The sequence below is a fragment of the Pseudopodoces humilis genome, chromosome 7, assembly GCF_049639895.1.
Source record: "Pseudopodoces humilis isolate 2021_Gansu_Grassland_sample_001 chromosome 7, ASM4963989v1, whole genome shotgun sequence".
Taxonomy (NCBI): domain Eukaryota; kingdom Metazoa; phylum Chordata; class Aves; order Passeriformes; family Paridae; genus Pseudopodoces; species Pseudopodoces humilis.
In genome coordinates, this window is record NC_142206.1 from 42,745,140 (window position 1) to 42,771,774 (window position 26,635).

General features: G+C 38.4%; 1 long non-coding RNA gene across 1 annotated transcript in view; it reads right to left on the bottom strand.

The window, feature by feature from the left end:
- Nucleotides 1-2,879: 2,879 nt before the first annotated feature.
- The window catches only part of LOC148184016 (uncharacterized), a 56,924-nt gene continuing 33,168 nt past the window's right edge, over nucleotides 2,880-26,635 (bottom strand). The window contains exons 2-3 of the long non-coding RNA XR_015772953.1: nucleotides 8,083-8,157; nucleotides 2,880-2,960 (exon numbers count right to left, since the gene is read on the bottom strand). This is a non-coding gene — a long non-coding RNA (uncharacterized LOC148184016). The remainder of the gene's footprint in view (nucleotides 2,961-8,082; nucleotides 8,158-26,635) is intronic.

Consider the following 26,635-nt stretch of genomic DNA (forward strand, 5'->3'; position numbering starts at 1 on the left):
CTTCCCTAGCACAGAGGTGATGTGGACAGGTCAGTGGTTCCCAGGAAAGATTTTTAAAGATTGATAAAATAATTTCCATTTTTAAAGATTGATAAAATAATTTCCATTTTCCTGTCATCTGGGGCTTCACCTGACTGACATGACTTTCCAAGTATCATATCAAGAAGAGAGCAGAGTATAAATTAGAGGTGGAAGCACATGTAAACTAGAAGAATAGATACAAAAAACCAGTAATTCTGGATTACTTTTGTAAACCAAGATGTACTGTTTGTAATGTTGGAGAAAACTAGGAGAAAGTGTTTGGTGGAATGACTTGTCTACATACAGTTAGGTGTAATTTTCATATAACTGAAGACTGAAGAAATTATTCAAGTTTTCAGTTCTGCTTCTTCCAGAACATGCAAAATGCCAGGGCTCTGGGCTTAAGCTTAACTCAGTCATTTTAGAGGACCAAAGCTTAAGCACTAAAACACAACCTTTGAACAAGACAAAGATTTTTAAACAGCTATTTGGAGTGAGAAGGAGGGGAAATGGGAGGTATTCTAGTACTTTATGCTCCCAAATTGGAAACAAACTTTTGCCCAGTCCATGATCTGAAGTGAGCTTCCTGACAGATTCTCAGATACCTGTATGTCTCACACTGTGCCCACCTTACAACACCGTCAATGACTGATTCAAATCAGAGCTAAAAAAAATACAAGCATTCTAATTACTATTTTTTATCATGAAGGGGAGAAAAAGGAATCAAATTTGTATAACAATTTTGAGACAAGAAAAAATATGTTGAATGTTTTTCACTAGATAAAATTATCTGCATATTCTTCCTCTTTCACAATCTCTAATGAAGGCCAGGCATGTTCCAAGTTTAGCACCTTTCCTCCAGACACCTTATGGTTAAAACCTCTATCGATGGCTATAGATCCCCTCTGTCATGGATGGTCTGTAAGACCTTGAGTGAGCCAGAGCAGACCTCAAGGAAATAATTCCTTGTATAGAGGATCAACTTACAGCCATCAGACTCAATTAGACTTCTACTTTGTCTCTTCTGATTTTGCCCTTTGGGCTCTAGTAATACTTAATACATTAATATTTCTGAGACACTTTTGTATTATAGTATTTCCAGCCATAAAGGCAGAGAGTTCTGGTGGAGTAACAAGCAAATCCGAGCTGTCTTTTCAAGATGTATAAAGTTCAGCCACAGTTCACAGTCACAGTGACTGTATTTTCCTGTGCAATGCAATAACATGAGCTTCATCAGCCAGCAAAAAAGAATAACAAGATGCCACTGTAGATGCTATTTCTGAGAGGCAATGATAATTCACTAGTACTTGCACAGATTACTGAGAACAGGTGTACAGCAAAGTCTATTCCATTCATTAGTATTAATAAGTATATTAGGGTATTGTGCCTTATCACATTAATTTATTAGAGTGGATTGAGTTAAGGAGTTGACCAGCAACTAATAAAAATTAATTAGGGACTATGCAGTAAAAGGTAATCCTTTATGCTCTATCAGGTAAGCAATAAAAGAGGTAAGCAGGTAAGGAATATCTGAGTGAACTCCCATCAAAATCAACAAAACCTCCAATTTCAGGTCCTGCAGATGGGCAAAAGATGTAAGGAATGAATAAGCATTCCAGGAACCAGGAAGGACACAGCTAGACTAGCAAACCTGGCTTCACATATTTTGCTTTTTACGTACCACTTGCTTACCCAGATAAATCCTTCACAGATAAATCTAGAATATAAGAGAGTTAGCTCAAACCGTTTTGGGTAACAACAGTACAAAGCAAGTCACCTCCCCTTGATGATTACCTTCTCTTTTTTTTTTTAGTAGTACTTTGAAACTTGTCATGTCATTGTCATGTACATCTACATAACACAAATAAAATACTGCTTTAGTAACAGGTATCCCTTTGTGTTGAAATACCTGAATCACAGAAATTTGCCAGGCAGAGACCTGTGCAGTCCACCCCATGCCAAAGCAGACTTGTTCTCTACAATTATTCTGAAAGGATTGTCTCAGTTGGTAGAAATTTCAAGGCATGTGACTTCTGCCCCTTGTCTTGCAGAAGATCTGACAAGCCTACAATTTATAGAGTTCAAAAGGCTTTTGACCTCTACATTTTCTTCACAGAAGATCACTCTAGGACACCTTAGTTTTGCTGAGGAATGCAACATATGGTGGCAAGTTTTCCCCGCTGTTTACAGTTCAGTTACCTATAGATAGCTACACAGAATCACAGAACGGTGGAGATTAAAATGAACCCTCAAAGGTCATAAAGGCCAATCTCCTTGCTCAAAGCAGGGTCAGCTAAAGCAGATTGCTCCAAGCCTTCTCCAGTCAGGTGTTGAATTTCCATGACAGAGACTCCACAACCTCTTTTGGCAATCTGTTCCACTATTTGACCACCTCCGCAACAAAAAGGTTTTTTTCTCTGTTAACTTTCCTGTGTTTCAGTTTGTGTCTATTCCCTCTTCCCTTTTCACTGGGCAAGTCTGAGAAGAGTCTACCTTCATACTCTTCACCTACCCCTTGCCCATGTCAGGAGCTGAACACATGAATGTAGGTGACAATACAACCCACATATGTGCCCCTGAGTCATGGTCTCTAGGCTGAATCCAGCTCACTCAGATTCTCCTAGGATAAGAAATCCTCTATTCCCTTAATGAGCTTCACGGTCCTTGCTGGACTTGCTCCAGCATGTCTACGTCCCCCTCATGCAGTCCCATTTCTTGAGACTGACAATGTCCCTCTGAACAGCATAACCAGCTGATGTGACATCCCCACTGAATCTTTCTTTAGGCAAGCAATATGCATTGGACCATGCAAGTCTATAATACAAATTCAGTTGAATTGTATCTGAGATCACACTTACCTTGGCCCGGTTTTTGTTGCTCTACTGGCAGAGAAAGATCATTGCATGGTTTTGCTGAATTATTCTAGAGCTTGCAAAAGCCTGTGATGAGGAAAAGGGCCCTGTTGATGTTGATGCATCTTACACTTACAATTTTGGTAATTTTTTAGTTCAGAATTACAAACCTCTCCTAAAATTGCACAGAAGGGGGAAAAAATGAATTGTTTTTCAAAAGTTCAGGAAGCTAGTAGAATAATGTATGCTAATCATTGGCTCACTTTGTGTCTGTAAGCCTTTCAATTTCACCTCTCCCATTTGATACAAATATGAAAACTGATCAAAAACAGTAATATTACTGGAAAATTTACATCTAAAATCTTCCACTTCTACAAGTGGTCAAGTAATTTTCCCAATATTGACTATTCACCCAATATTGACAATATTTACTATTTCCCAATAGTGAATGCCTTTTGTTTTGTTTTGTTTTTTTAGCAGCAACATTTTCTTCAACATATTTGATTCATATTAAAGAAGCCACCTGCCTTTACTACTCAGCTCACTTGATCCTTAAGTTAATTATGCACATAATAGTCTTTTGCACCCACTGTGCCCTGAAGGGAGAGTAATGTGTTTGCACATTGGCAGCAAGTGTAGTAGTGTGGGCCAAGGGATTTATCACCAAATACATTTTACATGACAAATATCCAAGAGACACTCAGGTAGGGCCACTACAGACTAATCTCGGGGCTACTAAAGGGCAACAGTAAAGCAGCACACTACAATTCATATAAGAGGGGCTTCCCACACAAAAAAAATAAAATTCAAACCAACTATAAAGTCAAAACCATCAGGGTTCATACTGATGAGAATGATTCAGCTTTTTTACCTCTTCAAAATACAGAAGATTTATTATTTCTAAAGTACTTCAAATTGAAGAATCATAATTTTGTTATGAATCACTTACACTATTTCCTGTGTAACACTGATGTTTTCTTGGAAGTCACTCATCCACTTAACACCCAAACTCAACTTTGCTTAATTTTTAATACTGAATAACATGCTAACTGGGGTGTCATAATAAAAAAATATATCGTAATGATAGAATGAGATGGCTCAGACAATATATAGCAGATCCTTGACAGGATGAATTTCATGGTGAATAAAGGAAATGGTTTCAGTCGTATAGGAAGAACAAGTAACAAAAGGTCACAAAGGACCTTTCACTCTGAGGTCCTTGTTTGCAATGAGTATTATGCAAATATACTCTTTGCTTTTAGAGCTTATGACCACGTTATGTGACAGAGCATTTCTGGAACCCCTTGGTGTTCCAGCATAATCATATGACCCAGACAGATACACAAAAGCCTCAGTTTCAAGTTACATTATAAATCCCATATTCATCTATGGTAAGCAACATCAGAATCATAAGAGGAGAAACAGGTTTTGCTTTCAGACCAAAGCTATCAAAAGAGGTGACTGGAAAGCAAGAGACTGCCTGAGCAAGCAGATACATCCCTAGGACTGATTTAAATACAATGTGCATTCAGAGTTCACTGGGAATACCAGGTGGGGACCCTACTGTCAGCCTCATTGTCTTTCTTGCAAGAACATAAGAGTGAGGGGCAGTTATTTCAATCTCATTCTGCCACAGATAATTCCCAGGACAGTTTTGGTACCCCTTTTACTCCAGTGGGTTGCAGATAAAATATCCCGTTGCAAGATCACATAATATCCTCATGTGTGTTGCTCTCCAGTGTTCAGCCTGCAGTCATGATTTATCCAACAATAACAGCAACTAACAGCCAGCACCTCATTTCTAGAATAGCAGCTTCCAAGTTGTTTTGGGTTTTTTTCTGGATATGTGTCTTTGGGTTTATTATATGCTTGTAGTCCTGAATTTCACTTTTTCAACTCAATTTCCAGTTGGCTCCTGACTTCTTGCATTATTGCTATGATCATAGGGTTTGGAACTGGCAAGTTCAGGAGTTCATCTCCAAATATTCAGGGTCAGAAACAAGGATATATCTGACAAAGACTTGGCAGAAGAATGAAATTATACTGGAAAAATGAAGAAAGTAAAGATCCTCGGGTATGTTGATGAAAAGATAAACCCATAACAGGTCAGGAAGATTCTACATTTCATCTGGAAAACCAGATTTCTAATAGAATTGTGCCCCCTTGTCAGCACCTCGCAATCTCAGGATGTGCTAATTAGTAAAAGCCATCCTATATATTCACTTTCTTTGTGGAGAGGTAAAGGATGTTCAGAGTTCAACACTCTGACCTGGCCCCTAAAAAGAAATATAATTCATAATCTGGCTGTGTTGGAAAACAACACTCTCAAACCAACCAGGTGTCTTCTTGGCACAAAAGCCCTTTCATGATAAAAATCAAGGTGGAATATTTGGGTGGGTCAGGGCTTTTTTCCATTTTATTTTAATAAGTTAGTATGAATGCAAGCCAAGATTAAAGAGTGAGAAGGAGACAAAGTATATTACATGGCTTCACAATGCCTTCAGGCTATGCCAGCTACAATACCTTTCAACACCGTTCTCTGGCCCATTGTGAGGAATAAAAAACTAAAAAGCCTTTTTGGCAAAAGGGGCTGAATCATTAAGGATAAAATAAATAGTTTTTAGAGAAAAAAGTAAAAAAGACAAGCCATGGTGAAACTACCTGCAGCTGACACCATCTGCTCTAAAAGAGCAGGGTCACTGAACTCCATAAAAAATATTTGAGGCAATCATCATCCAAAGGCAATCTCTGTTTTACTGTATTATACAGAAACACTGACTTTTTTTCTTTGAGTCTCAGGCTTCTGCAAAAGGTAGGCAAGCCAGACATTGTTCATACAGCCTAAGGGATTTCCTGCTATCTCTGAGATGTGGAAAAGCATATCATAAATGATCCCATTTACTGGAAGTGTTTCATTTTATCTGGGAATTAGGAAAAGCAGACTTAGGGGGACAAAAACCCTGTAGACGAAGTAAATTGTTTGTACTGACTTAAAATTATTTATGATGATGTTTTATTTCCCTAAAATTAATCAATCATTTAATGGATGACTAAAACACACAATGAGTAATTTCATGCAGTATGATTTACTTACCTCAAGGAATTGTAAGTCAAGTTATAAGGTCTAATCCTAGCCTTGACAGGCTTTAGTTTATGTGTCTTACTAGTTCCTTTTTGTGGCCTTTCTATCCATTTATTTAAGTTTTCCTAGTATAAAAATGGAAGATTAATTTTCATTAACTACAGGATTTTTTTAATTGGTTCAAATCACCGTTAAGTCTTTTGCTTTAACTCTGCCCCTTATTCTTTGGTTGCCTCTGGAGATACAGAAGTTATTTCACCACTTACATGCAGATTCTTCTGCCTTTGTTTTAGAAACCTCACAGCCCTATTTCTCCTCGCTGCTGTGTTTTCTCCTCACACAGTGTTTGTGCAGTACCTAATACAAAAGGAGTTTCATCTACAGCCATCACGACCATCACAGCCCAATAACAAGAACCACGTAAATCGCCATGTAACTTACTGATCACTAGTCAAATATTTTCATAATTTTCACTGAATTTCTTCCTTCAGAGTCAATAGAAATCAAATGCTTAAGCAATTGTTTGATTGACAGGATAATTAAACTGTGATTAAAGGGAATTCTGATTTTTTTTTTTTTAATTATCAGAATATATATACCATGTTCTGCTGCCTATGTGGTTCTTATCTATGTATCTTGTCTTAATGCTAAAATCTTTTTGACGTGGACAACAATGATTGTTTAAATGGATATCATTAATTTCTTGTGTTCAGCATAATTGAAGTTATTTTAAGTCATTTGCATACGCATTGGTTAATGGCACCATTTTTTTGAGAATTTTTGCAGTGTTACAAAGAAAAGCAGTAGAACAGGAGAGGGGGTGGAGAAGAAAACACCCCAACACACATGGGAAACAAGCTCCAGGGCACCGTCTCTTCCCTGCCTAGGCACTTCATCATGATTCCTTGAGATTGTGCAGCGAGATAGCATCCCTCAGCCTGACAAGTCCTAAATTATTACATTTTTGCATTATTTATTTTTCTTTCCATGTGCCCAAATCACGACACAGGTGTGAGGGAGAGACTCAGTGTATGTCTCCCTACACAAAAACAGTATCTATATGATTATTCGTAGTTGCATCATAGAAGTGAGGAGTTACAGAAAAATCAAAGTCCCTTCACCCACATTCACTAGGCCAAAAGTCCTAAATCCATAACCCACTGAAAGCAGGGAGCAGAAAGTGTTGGCTGAAGGAGGCTTGTGGCAAGACCAGAAACTAAGCCTAGATTTCTGAAGGCTCATTCAAATGCTTTGAAGGCAACACTATTTAAGAGAAAGAATAAAGTCAAATTGGAAAGAAGGGTTAAGTATGATGCTGTGTGAACCCAGAGAGCTTAAGTGAAGGTCACAGAGCTCAATACTTGAAGAAATTTAAGAGTCTAAGGATTCAGCCTTTAGAATTTTTTTTTTCCTAGGACCTGGTCAGTCACGTATTTGTTGCTCATACATTACAAGCTAACCAGCACTTGTAGGCCAAAGAAGAATTCTAATTCTGGAATAGAAAAAGTACAATTTCTCCCTTTCCAATGGAGGGGAAGATAATGCCAGAACTGAGTTTGAATGCAGCACTTGTGTATTTGATTTTCATCTTGGGAAAGAGAGACTATGTCATGTTGGAAAGTTGCACACTTTCTGCAGTTAAAATGGGAATGATAGTATTTATCTCTGTCAATAAGGTACTGGAAATGCATACATTTTTGAGACATAAAGTTGTTAATATAACTGGGACAAGCTCTCCAGTGACAGTATTTTTACAATTTTGAAGTTCTGTACACTTAATATAAAAGAGTAGTTCAGACATCTAAGCACAAAAAAAGAAACAAACTTGGGAATATAATGAAAAACAGCCAACACATGCATGCACCTTCCTTGTCCTCCTCACACTTCCCAAGGTCTCTGTGACATACTATGCAAACATGCCCTTCAGTTGTCAGCCTTTCACACAGAGAGTCTCCTGCAGTATTTAAAGTTAGAAGGATACTATGTGTTTGAGTAAAATTTCAAAGCTTATAAGAACTCATTCAAAATTCATTTCTGTACTAGTTTGTGAAAGAAGGAACCTCTTAAAAAGTTAGTAAGACGTGATCCTGTATATCCAAAGTCATTTAAATATATTATTACACTTACCTGAATTTGTCAGGTTATTAGGAATATCTGGTATTGCAGATTACTGCATATTGAGGGAGCCCACTGATGAAGTTTCTGAAATAAAGATGAGATACAACACATTTTCTGAACATACATGCTCTTTGTATATCTATAACTATACTCTGGTATCTTATCTCAGGGGAACAAAAAAAATAAAAAGGTTTGAAAGGCAGTGCTGCTTTTCATTTAATTAAGATATCAATTTGAATAAGATAAAACTGCTCTTACTTTCTGATAAAAGGTTTAAATAGCAAACTTGATGGAAGAAGCTAATGAAAACATATGTCATTATCTTTACTTCTTCCTTCTAAACATCACAGGTCAAACAGAACAAAGTTTATCTGCTGCTTAAATGCAGATCATGTCTATTAAAGGTGCTTATGGTCTCTACTGTCACTGACCAGAACTTGGTTTTATTCTAGAATTTGTAACATCTGTCTAGCTTTCATGCCAGTCTCATGCCATTAATGCCGTACACAGCATTTTCCAAAAATTCCTTTGCACACCTATTTCCCTTTCGGTAAACAGCCAGACCAAAATAGAAAATTATTGCACCCACTGAAATGGAATCAAAATGTCATGTCTTAGCCAAAGTTGAGAAAATTGTATTGTTCTTCATTTGCAGTTAGAAACTAATTCCACCAACAATGGCCAATTAATTGCTTTCTATAATACTGCTCTGAAGCAGTGAAGATTGAAACAGAGGAATGGAAATTCAAAGCCTTGGTGTGAGGGCAGGAAACTATTAAGACATTCCTTGTTATCCCTCACTTTTACCTCCTGACCTTGAATTAGTGTCTGAAACAAGAGATGCTCTGTTTTCATCAACCAAATCAATTTGGTTTAAGAGGACTGTATCCATAATTTTCAGAGGCAAGAGACAAAGCTATGTGAATTCATGGTCCTGACTTTTTTTTAAAATTTGCATTAGTGTCTAAAGAATCTACATACAAAGCCCAAAGAGCTAATCACACAATAGTCAAAGGCTAAGCAATGCAGTTGCCAGTGTACACTTATGTTCACAAATCCTCATGTATACAGATACCTTTTACTGTATACATTGACTAAAGCCTTGTACGCAGCAAAAGCAAAATACACGAGGCCTTTAAACAACAACAAAAACCACAAAAAACCCCAGTAAGTTTGCCAATACTAAATTTGGAGGAGCTGTTGACTCCCTAGAAGGCAGAGAGGCTCTGCAGAGAGACCTGGATAAATTAGAGGGCTGGGCAATCAACAAATGTATGAAGTTTAACAAGGACAAGTGCCAGATTCTGCACCTGGGATGGCACAGCCCTGGATGTACAGATAGACTGGGACATGAGGTTTTGGAAAGCAGCAGCATGGAAAGGGACAAGGGGGCCCCAGGTTGATGGAAAGCTGAACATGAGCCAGCAGTGCCCTGGCAGCCAGGAGGGCCAGCGCTGTCCTGGGGTGCATCAGGCACAGCATGGCCAGCTGGGGAAGGGAGGGGATTGTCCTGTGCTGCTCCAGTGCTGGAGGAGTTTTGGACAACATGATGTAAAAAAGACATTAAGGTATTTGAGAGCATCCAGAGGAGGGCAATTGAAGATGGTGAAGAGCCTTGAGAGGAAGCCCTGTGAGGAGAGGAGCCTGAAGGGAGACCTCACTGCAGTTACAACTTCCTCATGAGGGGCAGGGGAGGGGCAGAAGAGGGGCAGACACCAATCTCTTCTCTCTGGTGACCAGTGAGAGAACTCAAGAGAATGGCATGAAACCGAGTCAGGGGAGGTTTAGGTTGAATATTAGGAAGAGGTTTTTCACCCAGAGGGTGCTTGGGCACTGGAACTGACTCCCCGGGGAAGTGGTCCCCAGCACCAAGCCTGACACAGCTCAAGAAGCATCAGGACAGTGCTCTTAGGCACATGGTGTCATCCTTGGGGCTGTTCTGTGCAGGGCCAGGAGACGGACTCTGATCCTTGTCGGTCCCTTCCAACTCAGGACACTGTGAATTTATGATTCTAAGAGTCAGTATTGTAGTATTTTGGCTCATTCAGAAAGGATATCCTACATGTTAGCATAGAAGCAGGTGACAAGATGCTGAAAGAAATGCTCAGACAAGACAGGTAGAGGTAACACCATGACAATAAAATAAGGCACAAAGAGCAGACGATTTGCATAGCTGGTCTTTAAGCTCAGTGGCTCTCTTCCTGAATAACAACTATAGCTGTCTCTAAAACTCTGTAGGTGAGTTAAATGAAGAAATTCCCTGAGGAAGACAAGAATCTTGATATCTAAGAAGCTGTGAAAAAAGAAAAATCCAAGTGCTGACAGTGTCCAAAACCAACCAGAAATATATAAATAGCAACATTCTGACCCTTGTGCAAGGATGGGCTTGTGAGGCTTGTGGGCTTCTCTCTCAGTGGCAGAGAGAAGAAAGATGTTTAGTTAAAATGATCTACCTGACTGGCTAGTTTTAATGGTGTAGCCAAAACCTTAAAAACCTCTGACACAAAAATAAATAAGGACATGCTGGACTTCAGGTACTCAGAAATTACTTTCACCATAAAGCTGCCAATGTTTTGCCAAAGAAGATTGTAATGCCTGCCACCTTGGCTCAGGTAAAATGTCCTCAGCAGTGTCACAGCAGCTCTACACCCAGCAGAGAAAAATGATTTGCAGTGAAATACAGGCAGAATAAACTGGCAGCCCTCAAGGGGCTGATTATAACCCAGAGTGTGTAGTTCTGCAGTGTAAGCAATACAGGACAGACCCTTTCAGTCTGTTCTTGCTGTCGTGCGCTCTCAAATCTCCTGGGGTTCCCTGGCAACACTGTCTATGTTTGTTCTCGATATAGGTGGCCCTTATACACGTAGCTCCATGGAATATTCCCAGCAGTAATGACTACTTTCCCAAGAAGCGTGTGTGGAATCTCATGTGAGCTTGACTTCAGCTGAATTATTTGTGCATTGAAAGTTAAACACATGCAGAATCGCATTTCCAAGTGCTGAGCCCAGCTGAGTATCACAGTTTAGAGAAAAAGGCTCTCTTTGCAGCTCTCCTACTTCTGCAGCAGGAGGTTAGGATACACACTTCACAACAGTATCATCTTCATGCCAGTATCATCTTTTTAATTTGGCCAAAATCAAAGTTCTTCTATCCACTCTATTATGAGAGGAAGCATAGCTGTTTTGTGGAAGGAAGCTATTCTTTCATCTTATACCTGCAGGAAGCAGGAAAGTGAAAACATTTGAGGGTTTTTTCCTCAAAGATGTGATTTTCACAAAAGGCACTACTGTCTCTTCTCTCAAAAAAAAAAAAGTCTAGATTTTCTTGTCTCCACATGTCTCCACAACTCTCAACGTCACCCCAAAATTACTTTTTAAACACATGCTTTATCAGGCCTGTGTTTAGCAGACAATAAATAATTGTTTAAATATTTGCTTTAAAATCAAAATTACCAAAGGATAATTGATTCTTGCTTATAAAAAAAGAAAAATGTTAGAATAGTGAATGTAAGAAACAAAGTAAAATTCCCTGCATTTTCAGGTATTAAAAAACCCCAGACTTGCACATACTTGGAAAAAAAACAACAATCACACAGCCACAGCTAATCTCACCTGAGTGCTTATCCTCTCATTAACCTGTGAGGGAATTATATTATCTAGCAGCCCAGAAGCTATTTGCATACTTTTGCATTGCTCTGCTTTCCTTAGACTGTGAAGGAGGAGCAACCTTAAAGCTCAAAACTGAAAAGAGAGCATAAGGAAATATTTCTGCTTTACAGTATCAGCCCTTCCAGACTGTCACCACAGGTGGATGCAGAAAAGGTGGTAAAACCAATGAAAAGATAACCCTTTCTTGGAAAGAATAACATTACCAGATCCTAGGACAACTCAAGCTCAGATCTATTTCTAGCCTGCAAAGCAAGCAAGCCCCAATCTCAGAGCATGTGCTCTGTGCCTTGCATGTGCATTTATCACACAGGAAAAATGTATTCCATGTGTCAATATTGCTGTTCCAAATTTTACTGTTACTAAGCCCACTTCCTCTCATCTCCCTGTTTTTCACACTCATACTGACTTCCCAAGTGCACTCCAGTTCTGCCTGAAGCATGACCTGCTTTGGCTGTAGCCTTCACTCACCTGAAGAGCCACAGTTCACCATCCTTCATCTAAGGGGAGGTAATTTCATGGACATACCTGAGAGTTTTCTCTCTCTTGCTGATTTATTCACAGCCCTCTTCAGAACATCTGACAAAGTCAACTATTTCCTATTATTGCACTTGCTCATTCATTTTCCTTTGTGCCAAAACCAACATTATGGATAGACATAAATTTTGCTTATAGTTCTGTTGGCTCTCTCCAAGTTTGTAGTCACTTCTCCACAGTTAATAATTTCCTTCACAAAGTCATTGGATAATACTGGATTTGATTCTCACCACAGTAAAATTCTATTAAAAACCTGATTATTCTATTTTCAGTGTTGACATAAGCAGAAATAGGAGCATTTGCATTTAAAATGGATGACCGAGGAAAAAAAAATTAAAACCTCTTGAATAATTTTGCTGTTCTTGGCAAAAGGCACAACTGTGACTCCCCAAATTCATGTGTTTAAGTTCTATTTTCTTTTAAAATACTTGAAAATACATAACTTTTTTTTCTTTACATTTATTTTAATCCATAATATATTTAAGTATCACCAGATTCTATGGAAAACACAAATCCTCAAAGGAACCTCTGATGCTTGGTCATGAGAGAATTGGGGTGAAAAGAGAGCACTAATGGTTTATAGGATGTTGGAGATTTAGGTTTTTCATTGGAATTAGGCAGATGGCCCTGCACACTGGGCTATACCTGCTCTTCAACTGCATTTCATCTTCACTAGAAATTCTATTCTGTATCTACAACACTTTCCTTACAAAATTATTGCAGAATGTAGTGTAACTCTGGAAAAGGTTTTGATTACAACAAATTATTTTTTAAAATAATTTCTTCATCAGGGAGCAAAACATCTCCATTTATTAGCTGCTCAAAAATAGATGTGAATTCTAAATAATACATCAGAGTGAAATACATTGAAATTACCATAAATATTTCTCCTTAACTATTCCACATACAAAAAATTACAATGCACAGGAGATACATCATAACTCACATCTTCATCTTTTTGCTATGCCTGTGGGCTGTGCTGACAGACTTGACTTGAATCCGACTCATTTAAACCTGCTGTGCCTGTTAATTCTTATTTCATCATGAGGCAAAGTTCACCATTCAGCCTGTTTTATAAAAGTACAAGATACTTTGAGAACCAGAGGAAATTAGTGAGGTGGCAGGAAAGGAACATGGTACACAAGTATTTCAGAAAGCACTCAGAAGGGGAAGAGAATTCCCTTCTGGTTTAAAAGACCCAAGCTGAACACAAACGAATTAACTACTGAAGTTCTCCAGGCCCTTCTGAAACTCCACATAGCTGCAAGGTAGATAATCTACTCTGGGTTAACTTTATGCAAGTATTCCCTATTACATAGGAAAAGCTCAGCCAGCATGATGTGGAGCTTCGCATACCTACCTCAGCAGCCGTGGTTTGGTGGAGGCACAAAACCAACTAAATATCAGAAGGATCTATGATACCTTCTAAAGTATCAGTCAATACAAGACACTGCTCAATAAGACTCAATAAGTCTGATCATCTGGGAGACAAGTACAGGTTCATGCCAAAAAGACAATTACTGAACTGACCCCAGAGCTCTCCTCCCACTCTGATTTTGTAGGTATGAAAATGAGCAAGGATTAAATGCTCATGAGACCCATGATATCTTCTCAGGAATTGTTATCACCTGTTCTCATTGAATAACAATGCTTCAATTGGTGAATATAATTTCAGTAAATAAAAAAATTCTTGTCCCTCTGCTACTACTTCTCAACCTTTTACTTCACTGTTTGTGGGAAGCCCACAATAATGATTTCATTTTCTTCAAATCTCTCCCTCGACCCATTCTCTAACCTTCCTAAAGGCTATCTATCCCACCTGAGGGTTATCAGTATTTTCTGGCATCCCAAAGCGGCTCCATACTGCCTTTTCCTAGAAGGTCTTGGAAAATTTCCATTTTCTACCCAACAGGCAAACAAAAGTTCCTATCAGTATTGTCAAATTATGCCTCTTTTTGTAGAACATGCTGCTACCCCTGATCTCCAGCTTGTGGTTTTTGCCTACATTTAGCTTTTAAGTTAAAGTGTGTTGTTTTGGATCTTGGACAGTTTCAACCTCACAGCTGATATTTAGCAAGATAGAAATAACAGTCTGCGTTTTTATTGTATAATTATGGGAAGAATGCACACAAAAGGTCACAGTCTATTGCCCTGCATCTTAGCTCAAGTCTTCAGCTGCCATAGGTTTGTAGAAGCCAGAATCAGCCTCACCCAAGGACAGTCTCTCTTACAAGGTCCAGTGGTTCACACTGAGTTCCAGACAGGACTCCATTCTGGAGCAGAGAAGTGCCTTTCTCTGAGTATTTCAGCACTTCCTCTTCTGTCTGGAACTTCTAAAACATCATAAAGAAGGAATGTAGCAGTGGCTGTGGAAGCCTGACTGAAGCTTTTTACCTAAAAATTACTTGCTGTGTCAATGCTAGCTATATTTGCTGCTTTTCTTACAGCTCAGAGTATTTGAAGATGCGGCTACATGACACCTCAAGAACTGGAAACAAATTTGTATTTTAAATCTTTGGGGGAAAAAAAGAGTCTAAAAACATTCCCCAAACCTAAGACTCAAAAGACAATGAAAATTTCCCTTGCTATTTTTTTATTACTATTTTATATAATGAAATAACATGGCCTTAAGTCATGCTAGGTGGGATTCAGATTAAATATTAGATAAAATAAATTGCCCAGGGAAGTGATGGAGTCACCATCTCTTGAAGTGTTCAAGAGGTGTCTGGATGTGACACTTGGGGGTGTGGTTTAAGGGTGATTACAGTTCTAAATTGATGGTTGGACTAGATGATCATGGGGGTCTCTTCCAGCCTTAAAGTTTCTGTGATTATTTGTGACTCTGTGTTTTTTCAAGTGTCCACAGTGTTTGAGGACTGATGCACCGAGGCTGGGTGTTCTGAGCCAGCAAGGGTAGACTTACTAGACAATCAGTGAAAATTTTAAACACACACTGCTGTACAGTAGGCCTCCCTACTGCCCTGGCCCATGTAAGCCAGGGATGAAATTTGGCATTAGAATGGAAATTATCTACATATGTATCAAGACACTGACAACGACCAACTATGTGTGTGTGCATACATGCTTATCTGGACATACTTAATTTCCATAAGACAGGTGCTCACAACTAGGTAATGGGCACGTAATTTATATTTCTAATGAAGAAATATTATTGTTGCCTTAGAAAATCCCAGAATGTCAGGAAAGTATGATGTAGAAATATCTGTACATTGGCCCTATTATTACTCTTTTTGCAACCATAATTGGCCACTCTTAGAGGCATGACACTAAGATAGTTGGACCTTTGATTTTAAAAAATATTTTCATTATTTCATTGCAAAAATTATGTCATACGGTGAGCACTGAAACACATCCAGCCCTAATAGTAGATGCTCTTGGGATGATCAGAGCAATGGTATCACTGCTTGTACATGAATATACCAGTAGAAAAAAAAAATACCAGAAGGACTTGGATCTAACTTAATTCAAATTCTTTTTTTAATTGAAGAATGCTGTCACTGAATAGCTATACATTGTAATATGTAAGAAAGATAATTATTTCCTCTTTAATTCTCCAACTGGGCAATATAGCACAGAGTATTTAGCCCAGATTTTGAGAATGGTTACAGTGTGTTAGATTTTGATTTTCTGAGATGTTAAAAGGAAAATAAATGAGGTTTTACATGAAGAGGACTAACAGTTATTTCCAGTTCCTCAGGGCATTCACAATTTGATTCAGAGGGCAGAGAAATAGCTTTTTGCTTGGTACCTTTGAAAGTTATTAATTCTCCTAAGGATTCCAGCTGGACCTAATTTGAGTCAGTAGTTAATGTGGTCATTTCTGTTTGTATAAGTGGGAATGATCAGAACATCTCACATGTCGGATTCTGGTGTGCAGCAGTATATTATAGTATAGTATATTTATATACTATAAAGTATATTTCAAAAACAGTATTGAGCTTAGCTCTGTAGCTCCCTGACCTTTGTTTGAAGAATATTTGCAGAGATAAACAAATAACACAAAAAAGGCTTGTGATAATGGAACTTGTGGCAAATAGTACAGGGATGAAGCGGCACGAAATACTCGTTTCACCCTCCTGTTGCATATTCCTCTAGCTGAAGCTCAAGAGAGGTGCAGATGCAATCTGCTGACCAGCTGACATTCCCATATCAAGTTTCCTTTAAAAGGTATCATGTAGACCAATGCCAGCTGCTGCTGTCACGACTTTTTTATGAGTTCTCCTTCCAAGGCCAGATTGTTAATTCAAAAATCCTTAATTTTGATTGAAGTATAGAACTGTTTGACAAATATATTAATAAATTCAGAGTTAGGATTGCAGAACCTCAAAAACCAAGCAATAACTAAGAACTTTTAAATACCGTTACTGACACTGCTGTTCCATCCTTGCTAAATTACTGGAAGACTGTTGAGGTGTCTAATACCTGTTACAGGGTTATGTACAGGGTTATGAAGATTTATTGAATGCATAAATGTAAACAAATATATTCATCTATACGGCCTCTTCATTTTTAAATATTCACTTAAATATAACCTGCCTCTTGCAAGTATAATTTTTCTGTTTTACATATAACTTTAATATTTTCATTCATGGAATTATGCTAGTAGTATAAAACTGAAAACTCTCCACTGTACAAAGAGGGGAGAAATTACACACTCTTTCTCTCATCACTGCTTCTTCATAATGTCCAGGTGACTATAAAAATGCTTTTTTTCTTTCTGTAGGCATTTAGGTTTCAGGAAATTTCCCAGTGTAATTTTATGCTAGTCTCAGAGTCAAGCATACATATTTTGAGGTACCTTTTTAATGACTAGCAAGTGTCAAAGAGAAAAGGCATACCTGTTGACTCTCCTGAGGATGACCAGTCTACTTCCATAAATCACTAAATGCGAATGTTTGTCGACAATATTTGTTACGAGTCTATTACTTTGATTATATACAACTTTTCTTGGAAAACGGAGAAAGAGCATTTACTATTCATATTTATACAAATTTTAAAATTATTTCCATGACTCTTTTATTGAGTCAGCTGCCAAATAGTTCTCTGTGATGTAATTATGTTTACTACTCTAGTTTAGCATGTACTTTTGTATACATTTCTATCAAGACAGTGATTCACCAGTAGCAGATTAAGTAATGAGACAATATTTGTAAATTGTATCATGCAGTAGGGACAGGATAAAAGAGAGAACAATGCAATAAAGATGCAGAATTCAGACCTGATTAGTATTAAACTTCAGACCAGAACTGAAGTTCAAATGTGTGCTGGAAGTTAAGCTCTGAACAGAAATAGAATATCTTACCTAAGTGTATCAAAAATATCATGGGCTGTTTTAGGAATGTTTCAGCTCATAATTACAAAACCTCATCAATCCTTTTATTTCCACTTTCTTGGTCTATCACACCTCTAATTCATATAAACCAACATCACACTACAGAATTAAGAATCACATCAAGGTATGCTACTCTGGAAAACTACATCCTTTTAAGTTTTTTACTCAATCAGAAAAACATAAAAGCAGGATAGACCTGAAGTGGTTAAATAGAATTGAAATGCCATTCTGCCCTGTTTTCCTGCCTTGGAAATGCCCTCTTCCAAATTCTGCTTGAGCACCCTGTCCTTAACAAAGTCCCTGAAATACAGAACTGAGGTTATAAGAATGACCTCATTTGCATCCCAGAGCAGGCCTTAGAAGCTGCCATCACTCTTCCACTTTCAACTGAAAACATTGTCTTTTTCCTTGCCTCTCCCTCTGGAATATTTTAATTCTATAGCTATGTTATTTAACTTGGTAAAGCATTTGTTTGGGGAAGTACATGGAATGAAAGACTTTATAGAAGTTAACATTCTATCCTATTGCCTCATACTTCTCTGAATAGATAGTATCGTTGACACAAATGGCTGGACAAAAAAAGAGTCATGAGAACTGAAGATGTGTGGGCACTGAAATATTTCAAGAATTGAATAATGCTTTCCTTTCTCTGTTTAGTCTGACAGACAACAATGCGTCTTGAACACTTTGGGATTGAATGATGGAGAAGATGAAAAAGACATTTGAGAAATGCCTTTCTTATTTAAAATGCTTCACTTTGCCTTTCAAGAGCGTGTCCAAATTTGGCATAATGTTTCTTTTACTAAGGGCAACGTATAAGCCACATAAATAGTCCTAGTTACAATCTAGTTCCATCCTTCCTGCCCTGCAAATAATGACTTCAAGTTTAAACTGGTCTTTCGTTCTGCAGGAAATGTTATTTTATTGTAACTTCTAATTGTGAATTACAATTATATTTGTAATTGGAGAAGCCTGTGGTTTTTCTTAGCATGAGGAAATCTCTAGCATTTCTAATAGCCAAAAACCTTCAGGCTTCTAAGAAACGTCCAGATTTCTTTAACAATGCAAGCTAGGGCCAGAATATAAAAGTCCTCCTTGAATGGAGGGGCGATCCATTGAATGAGCAAGATCCTGCTCATGACAGAGAAGAGTTTGCCAGCATAATTTTCTCAAAGCTGAGCTCTTAATTTTGTAGAAGTTCATTAAATAGGAAGATAAAAATTTTGTTCATATTTGTTTGTTGCAGGCCTGGTCTTCTCCAGCACAGACCACGTTCTTCTTACTGTGGGAGCACATGGTCCCCTCAGCGCCTGGGAACTCAGCAGCTGCCTGCAACACCTCATGCACCAGCTTTCCTCCACAGACCACCTGCAAAGTGAGCCAAGGGCAGAAGGTGTGGGTCTTTTCCTCACACACTGAAGATGCACAGAGAAGTAGCCAAATTGACAGAAAAATGACATTTTACCATCTGAAAGTACGGCACAAAAATGGCTGGAGATCAATCATTGATGGATGTACTAGATTAGGATATCTATCCTAGCAACTAAGTAGCAATCTACTTAATACCTTTTTTAGCATTACATTATACATCTTATAGCATGTAAAGCATTTTAGCTACTTTTTATCTTTTAGCCTATCTATCTAGACATAACACACTACACCAGAACAATGATTTGTGTAATGATATGTGCAAACTCAAAAAGATTGAAGGACTTTGGTTTAGTTAAAATCTCATATTTTTCATATATAATATTTACCTGAGTCACACTGAAAATGATATCTTCAGTTTCTCACAAGCTCAAGAGTACGAACAAATGTTTTTGGAATACACATTTTCTGTGCTGCCTCTAAAAGCATCTTCCCTGAGCCTGCAGATTCTGAATGAAATTGATACTTGCAGTACCATCAGCTTGCCTAGACAGACCCAGATAGATGCTCTGAAATCTCATAGTCCAGAAAACCTGCAGGGATGCCCCATGAGAAGGAATCTGGAAGTCATGAGAAACCTGCTCGAGACAGTAGTCTTAAGGTCCTCTGGCTATATGAACTCAAGGACTTTCAGACATATTATAGTTAATTTTAAGGAAAATTCCCTGTAGAACTGGCAATTTTAAAATTAAGAAATGGGAAATTCCTGAAAAAAAAAAAAGTGAATATAAATTTCAGAACAAATACATTTTGTCCTTGATAGGTCATTTATTATGTTGCAAAGGACTTGGTGGTACTGGTGAATGAGAAACTGGACACGAGCAAACAGTGTGCACTTGCAGCCCAGAAAGCCAACCATACCCTGGGCTGCAGCAAAAGAATCCTGACCAGCAGGGCGAGGGAGGTGATTCTATCTCTCTGTTCCACTCTCATGAGACCCCACGGGAATGCTCTGGATCTTCAGCACAGGAAAGGTGTGGACCTGTTGGAGCAAGTCCAGAGGAGGGCCACGAAGCACCTCTCCTGCAAGGATGGGCTGGAAGAGGTGGGGTTTGGGAAGCCCTTTTTGCAGTCTTTCAGTAGCTAAAGGGGTTTATAAGAAAGATGAGGACAGCTTTCTGGTAAGGCCTGATGCAGCAGGGTTTTAAACTAAAAGATGGTAAATTCAGACTAGAAATAAGGAAGAATTTTTATGAGTGTGGTGAAATCTTGGAGCAGGCTGCCCAGAGAATCTGTGGATGCCCCATTCATGGAATCAAGGTCAGGTTGGATGGGATTCATTTTAGAGGCACCTTTTGGACTAGGCAACCTTTAAAAGTCCCTTCCAATCCCAGCCATTCTATAATTCTATACCCTTAGCAGCTCTTCCACATCAAAAATGCTACAGAAGCCAAAAACACTACAAGTTATTTTAAGAATCCACCTTCAGTCTGGCTAAGACTAATTTCCTAACACCCTACAATGTATCTGAAGGATGTAACTATTTCACAATACCTTCTTCTGTAAAAGTGGCAGCACTGTATGTGCAAGAGTTACATGGAAACACACATCACCTTGCTTGAGAGATGTCTGAAAAAACAGCTGCTTTTCCTTTGCAGTGCAGCATGAAGCAGGGACTGAGTCAAGTTATAGAAATTTTCCTCTCTAATAAAATTGAGGTTAGACATGGAAAATTATCCCATGAACAAATGAGAGCTTGAAGCTTAATAGAAATATGTCAAAGAACTCAGGGAATTTGGCTATCCTATTCCTGAAGGGACTAAAAATAAAATAATGCAATTGTATTTTTCTTATGACCCAATTTGTAACTGTTTTAAATTGTTTAAAAATCCATGGGTAAATCCTATTTTTAAGCAAAGACATTTTAAAAGAACTTTAGATAGTTACAATATTTTAGACACTTTTGTTACTTGCTACATGTGATCACCTTTAAGTAGACTATACTTTGTTTTGATATGCCCGTGTACATTTCTGACACCTTAAAAGAGAAGATTGCAATCATTATTTTTGTCATTTCAGCAGCATTAACAGATTTTATAAGAAATACAATGTTTTTATTTAAGGAACATTTTGTCCCCCAGAAGAAAATTGTTTGCTTTAAGGCAGGGACTTACAAAACAAGAAATCTAACACTTTTTTTCCCTGTCTGCTCCCCTAGCTCCACATCAGGCCATGAAAGGACTGTGTCTGGAGCAGGGGAGACCCTACACACAGCTTGGACTTTAGTGGTGGCATAGGCCTGCCATCTAAAAAGCCTTTTCCAGACTTGTAACACTGTAAGTCTTGGCTTCACAGTAGGAGCCTGAGAACCCTTCCAGCAGGGTGGCGAAGCCCAGTCAGGCTGCAGCCCTACCCTGGAAATACTCCTGCAGCTCCCTAACCCAGAGCTGCAGATGCTGCCTGGCAGTGCTAAATCTGGCCAGGTTCAGAATCCAGGTCAGGCTCAAATTCTCTAAAAGTTTGTTAAAAATGAGACATTTTGGACAACACATTCAAGACTCAACAAAAAGGCATTTCTAAAGTAAATTCTTTTACTGTGCAATTCACAACAAATACCAACTGTGAGTTAGGCTCATTACATAAACAGCAAGGGATTGAATTTTGGCTACCTTCCGTAACTCAGTCTATTGCTTTTTCTAAGGAGAATATCAGCCTCTAGTGAGATGCTAATTAAGCTTCTTGTTTCTCTTCACACCTATGTGAGTGTTACCATATTGTCCAAGTTTTATTTTTTACAATCACTAATAGATATTCTCACAAAAACCTCTAACACAGGAAAATAACCATCCCCATTCTGAAGCCAAAGTATAAAACACTGGCTGTAATGTACATGGTTGGTAAATGGTATTTGTGGATGCACCAAAGCATTAACCTGATTTTTTGAGTTCCTACTCCAATCTGCTTTGCTGACCTTAGACCTTCTGTTTTCATCTTTTTTTTTCCCTTACTGCAGCAGTACAGTCTTAATGCCACATTTTTGTCTTTCAGCTGTGTCTATTTAATTATGAGTCAGTATCCCAAAAGAAGAACAAAGTGATTATACTGCAATGTGAATTTTCAGAATGTTTATCTGGTTATAGATATATGAAGGAAAATAATATTTGAGCATATAAATAGAAAATTAGAGCTTTATTGTGGCTTCTTTGAAAACCTGGAATGCATCTCAGAAGACAGAAACGGAAACCAAAAAAAAGTCTTTATTCCAGCTGATAAATGTTTGTTCTCTCAAATCTTAAATCCATGGCAGAGAAGGCTAACGAAACAAGCCCACCAGCAGTGGCTAAATGTATTCATTTAACTTTAATTTTGAACATAAGAATATTTTAAAAAAGTAATCCAAAACTGGGTTTTTAAGGTGTTTAATTAATCAGCATATAGAAGAAAATAGGTGAGAATTATGTGTGTCAAATGCTGAATTATTCTGAGAATTAATACTATTTTTTTTTGCCGGACACAGTACATTTTTTTTCTTCTGCTAGCTGAATGTGGATTTTGAAATAGACTCAATTCCTACAGAGCTGTTTTTGACGGTCAGAAAAATATAAACTATGGCCTCTGACCCTCTTCTTGCATTACACAGTGATTCCCCGACAAGTGAAGAGCCACTTCGAGGGACTTTCCAGACCCTTTTCCTGTGATTGTGGGTTCAATTATCCCACACACCACTAGCAGTATCTCCAAAACCTAGAAAAGTTTATTTTCGTTTTTAGTTTTAGACTAGAGGTATATAGAGGACATCCAGGAAAGACAAAAAGCCAAAGTGCTGAGGTGCATCTGACACAGATTTGTAGGTATTTGCACTTTAGTAACTTCAGTACAAGTTTAATTCCCAATTCTATTCACTCAAAGGCTTTTGGGGAGACAAGGACATCACTGCCACGTGTAGGGTGGGAGTGTTCATGGAGCTCCAGCCCCATCCCTCCTCAGTGACCCTCAGTGCTCCACTTGCCTGTAATGCAGATAGGACATTTAGAAGCAGAACCTTTTGTTCTAGGAGAGGAAGGGCTACATTAAATCCTAATCCTTTGTTTTTGGCATCACAAGAGTATCCACAGCAACTAAATGTGATGTGATACAGAAAGGAATGTGACTTCAAGTGCCAGCAGCTGGTGAATGCCTGAGGTGCAAAAATCCTGTTGTCATGTGGATATCCCCAGCAATGCCATATGCATGAAGGAAATTAAATACACACATCTGAAATACTGAAAAAATACTGGAAAAGGATGGGTTTTGGCAAGTGTTATTTCTGCCTCAAATTTCAGTCTTTAGTCACATTAGTCACAACAACAAAATACTTTGAGGGAGCCAAAGATGGCAACTAAGTCCACAAGGCACCTCTGTCAGTCACTGGATAGCTATTTATTTAAAAGTTCAGTAGGAAATATAAGTAAGTACATCAAATTTCTGCATTTCCCATTGTGTTTTCAGAGTTCATTTATTATTTGTGTTGAATAAACAATGCAGATGAGAAATCCAAGGATAAACCCAAAGTGTGGAGAGCAGTAAACTACTTACAAGCTAGCCCTGAAACTTTGGCTTTGGGAACGCTCTTTTCCCAGACTCACCTCAGATTTGCCTTAAGAGTATGACAAAGACCTTTTTGTTGTGTCTTTAGAATACCTAGCACAATGGGGCCCTGATCCATGACTGCAGCCTCTGGGCATTGCCACAGTACAAACAAATAACAATAGCTTGCAGCCAAAGACATTGCTGAGAATTGCTTAGTAGGCAAGCAAGCTTCTTATAGAAGTGTGTGCTCTGAGCACTTGCTCAGTTCACAGAGCCTGGGTTTTCAGAGCACTCTTTGTTGAAAAAAGCAACTGTTGTAAATATCCTCTTGACCCTGAATCAGGGCCAAGAAGATAGAAGATATTAGAGCCACTTTTCTGTACATATTATATCACTGAAAGGGTCTTCCAGGATGTGAGTTTGGTGTGTGTTTCACCAAGGCCTGCTCCAATGTCACAGCACTTACATAAAACACCTGTGGAGCAAACACATGGTAGGAAATAATTACATTATACATCTACCTATTTATGTAGTGCATAAATAGATATGACTGGGAAAAAAAAAATCTGTTCAGGCATTGGGTTCCTACACTGAAAACATGTACCTGTTTCCTAGCTCTGGCACAGATATTTGCATGCCCTTTGGCAATTCACATATTTTTCTCCTTAAAACAAAAGGAAAACAAGAATACTTCTCCTGCCTCACAGGCATCATAAAGATTTCCAAACACTCTTAAACATTCAGATGCTGTGTGATGAAGCCAGGGAGATATATAGAAATTTAGACAAGTCCATCACTGAATTTGGGATGAGAACTCAAGTTGAAGTTGTACAGAAAATAATTCTTGGGTTACATTGCTTCCACTGCATTTTTCCACCTAAACATGAGTGGGTCTGGCTTCAAAAGTATTACATCCTTTCAGTAATTCCCCAGCTCCACTGAATTTTGCATTTCTTCAGTAGTTAGAAAACAGTGCCCGTTTTAATGTGTACAGATTATGTGGAAGCTGAGTAGAAATTTTGACTTTTGAAAAATATGTCTGTCTTTCTGAGTCTAGGTCCATTACCATGGGGAGAATACCCAACATATATTTTCTAGGTCATTAGACACATTACACACCAAGTCTAACACAAGTTTTTTTAGTTACATGATATCAGTAAAACCCCTTTCTGGACTGCCTTCACTACTGAGCTCGAGCCAACACAGACAGGGTAGGGCTGCACTCTGGCTCTTGCACTTCAGTTTTGTCAGTTTTTCATGTGAACAAAACTCTGTCTTGATATAAGATTTTAGACCATGGCTCTTGTTTGTTTCTACCCAGAACAAAGTCTGTAGACAAAGTCAATATATTTTATCAGATTAACTAGCAGCCAAGTTTTCAGGCACACAGGTCACTCTTCATGCCTCTTTTTTCATTCTTTGCCATTGTAGGCCTCACCTGACTTAGTCATTTCTTACTTCTTAAAAAAAACAGACTTCTCAGGAAAGTCATTCCATTTGCTGCATCTGCCATCCACTGGGACAATAAGATGAAAACATGGCAAACATCACTTCTCTAGGAAAGAACCATAGAAATGCTGAAGCAGAAGTGGGCCAGCAGTGCACATGGGCTCAGCTACCACCCTAGCTCTAAGCACTGGTTTTCACTTTCTTGCACAAGACATTTCTCTCATGAAAATCTACGAGCCTTGTTGACACTGTTCCCTTGTGCATCAAGAATTTCTTTACAGCATATGGATATATACAAAACATTTATTTCCTCTCTTACCAAAAAAGACACCAAAGCTGTAGTTTTATTCCCAGCAGTTAGCTGTTTTCCCACCCATCCAGCAGTTCTTCCTGTCTCCCAATTATTTCTATCACAATGGAGATATCATGATTGATTTTTGGGGGGTATCTTGCCTTCCTCTGCAGTTCTCCCTGTCATTTCTGTTCTGCAGAAAACAATTCAGGTGTTTTCAGAATGTTCAGGCAGCATATGGGGACCCTGCTTACCAGCAGGGTTACATCCAACCACAATGGTGATGGCTAGTGGTAAAAGTAGGGGTTGCAGTGGTACTCCTCTTACACAGGGGGAGTAGAAACTTCTGGCAGCATTTATGCCTCTCATACTAGAGGCAGAATATTAAAAAGTACAAGAAGAAAATAAGGATCCAACCTGTCTCTTGAATATAGAATTCAAGGGAACTATGTCTTTCATATAGTCATAGGGGTAAGAGCTGGCACAAAATGCAGATATTTAGGGGGAGAATTAGAGTATAAGAGCAGCTTTAGCAGTTTAAAAGACACAGCACCATTAATGATCTTTTTTCAGTCAGACCCAATTACAACTGTTTACAGAGTCCTTTCTCTTTCCCTTGGAGGCTTTGGCTGAATTCCCATTATTTCCGGGACCAAACCCAATTATGCCACTGACCACAGCATTCTGACTGCTTATTGCAATTCCATGGCAAGGACAGGGAACTCCCAGAAACAAGAAAGAGATTGATTTGCTCCACACTGTACCTGGAAACAGCTTCCAAAGCAACATGTTATGCCAAATAACTATGCCTCAGAGCAGCCAATTAATTTGTGCAATTCTAGATTACAACTAAGACTATTCCTTATCTTTTCTTTTTGAAAAGCATTTTTTTTCCAGGTAAAAAGTATTGGCAGACTTTCTCCTTGGCTGAAATTTCAGAGCTCTGTATTTTCACGAACACAATGGTAGGAGGCAATCAAAAGGTGGTGAGTTCAGGAAAAAGGGTGTTGGGGTGAAGTAGGATATAGCAGGTTAAACTTACAGAGCACTTGCACATACCAGGAAAACCATCAGTTCTTAGAAAAACTCATGTTATCCCAGGTCTGACCCATCTCAGCAAATGTGCTTACTCACACCGGCAAAAAACGTGTTTGAAATGCACTGCAAGATGATTTATTGACATATTTCATACCATCATTTCAGTTTGTATCAGCTTTCAGACAGACTGATCTCTTCTACTCAAGATTGTTATCAGCTTTTCTGTCATTGTAGAGTACCATAAGGTACTAGCAACCAAGGAAAAATTACACAGGACAGAATGGAAACTCT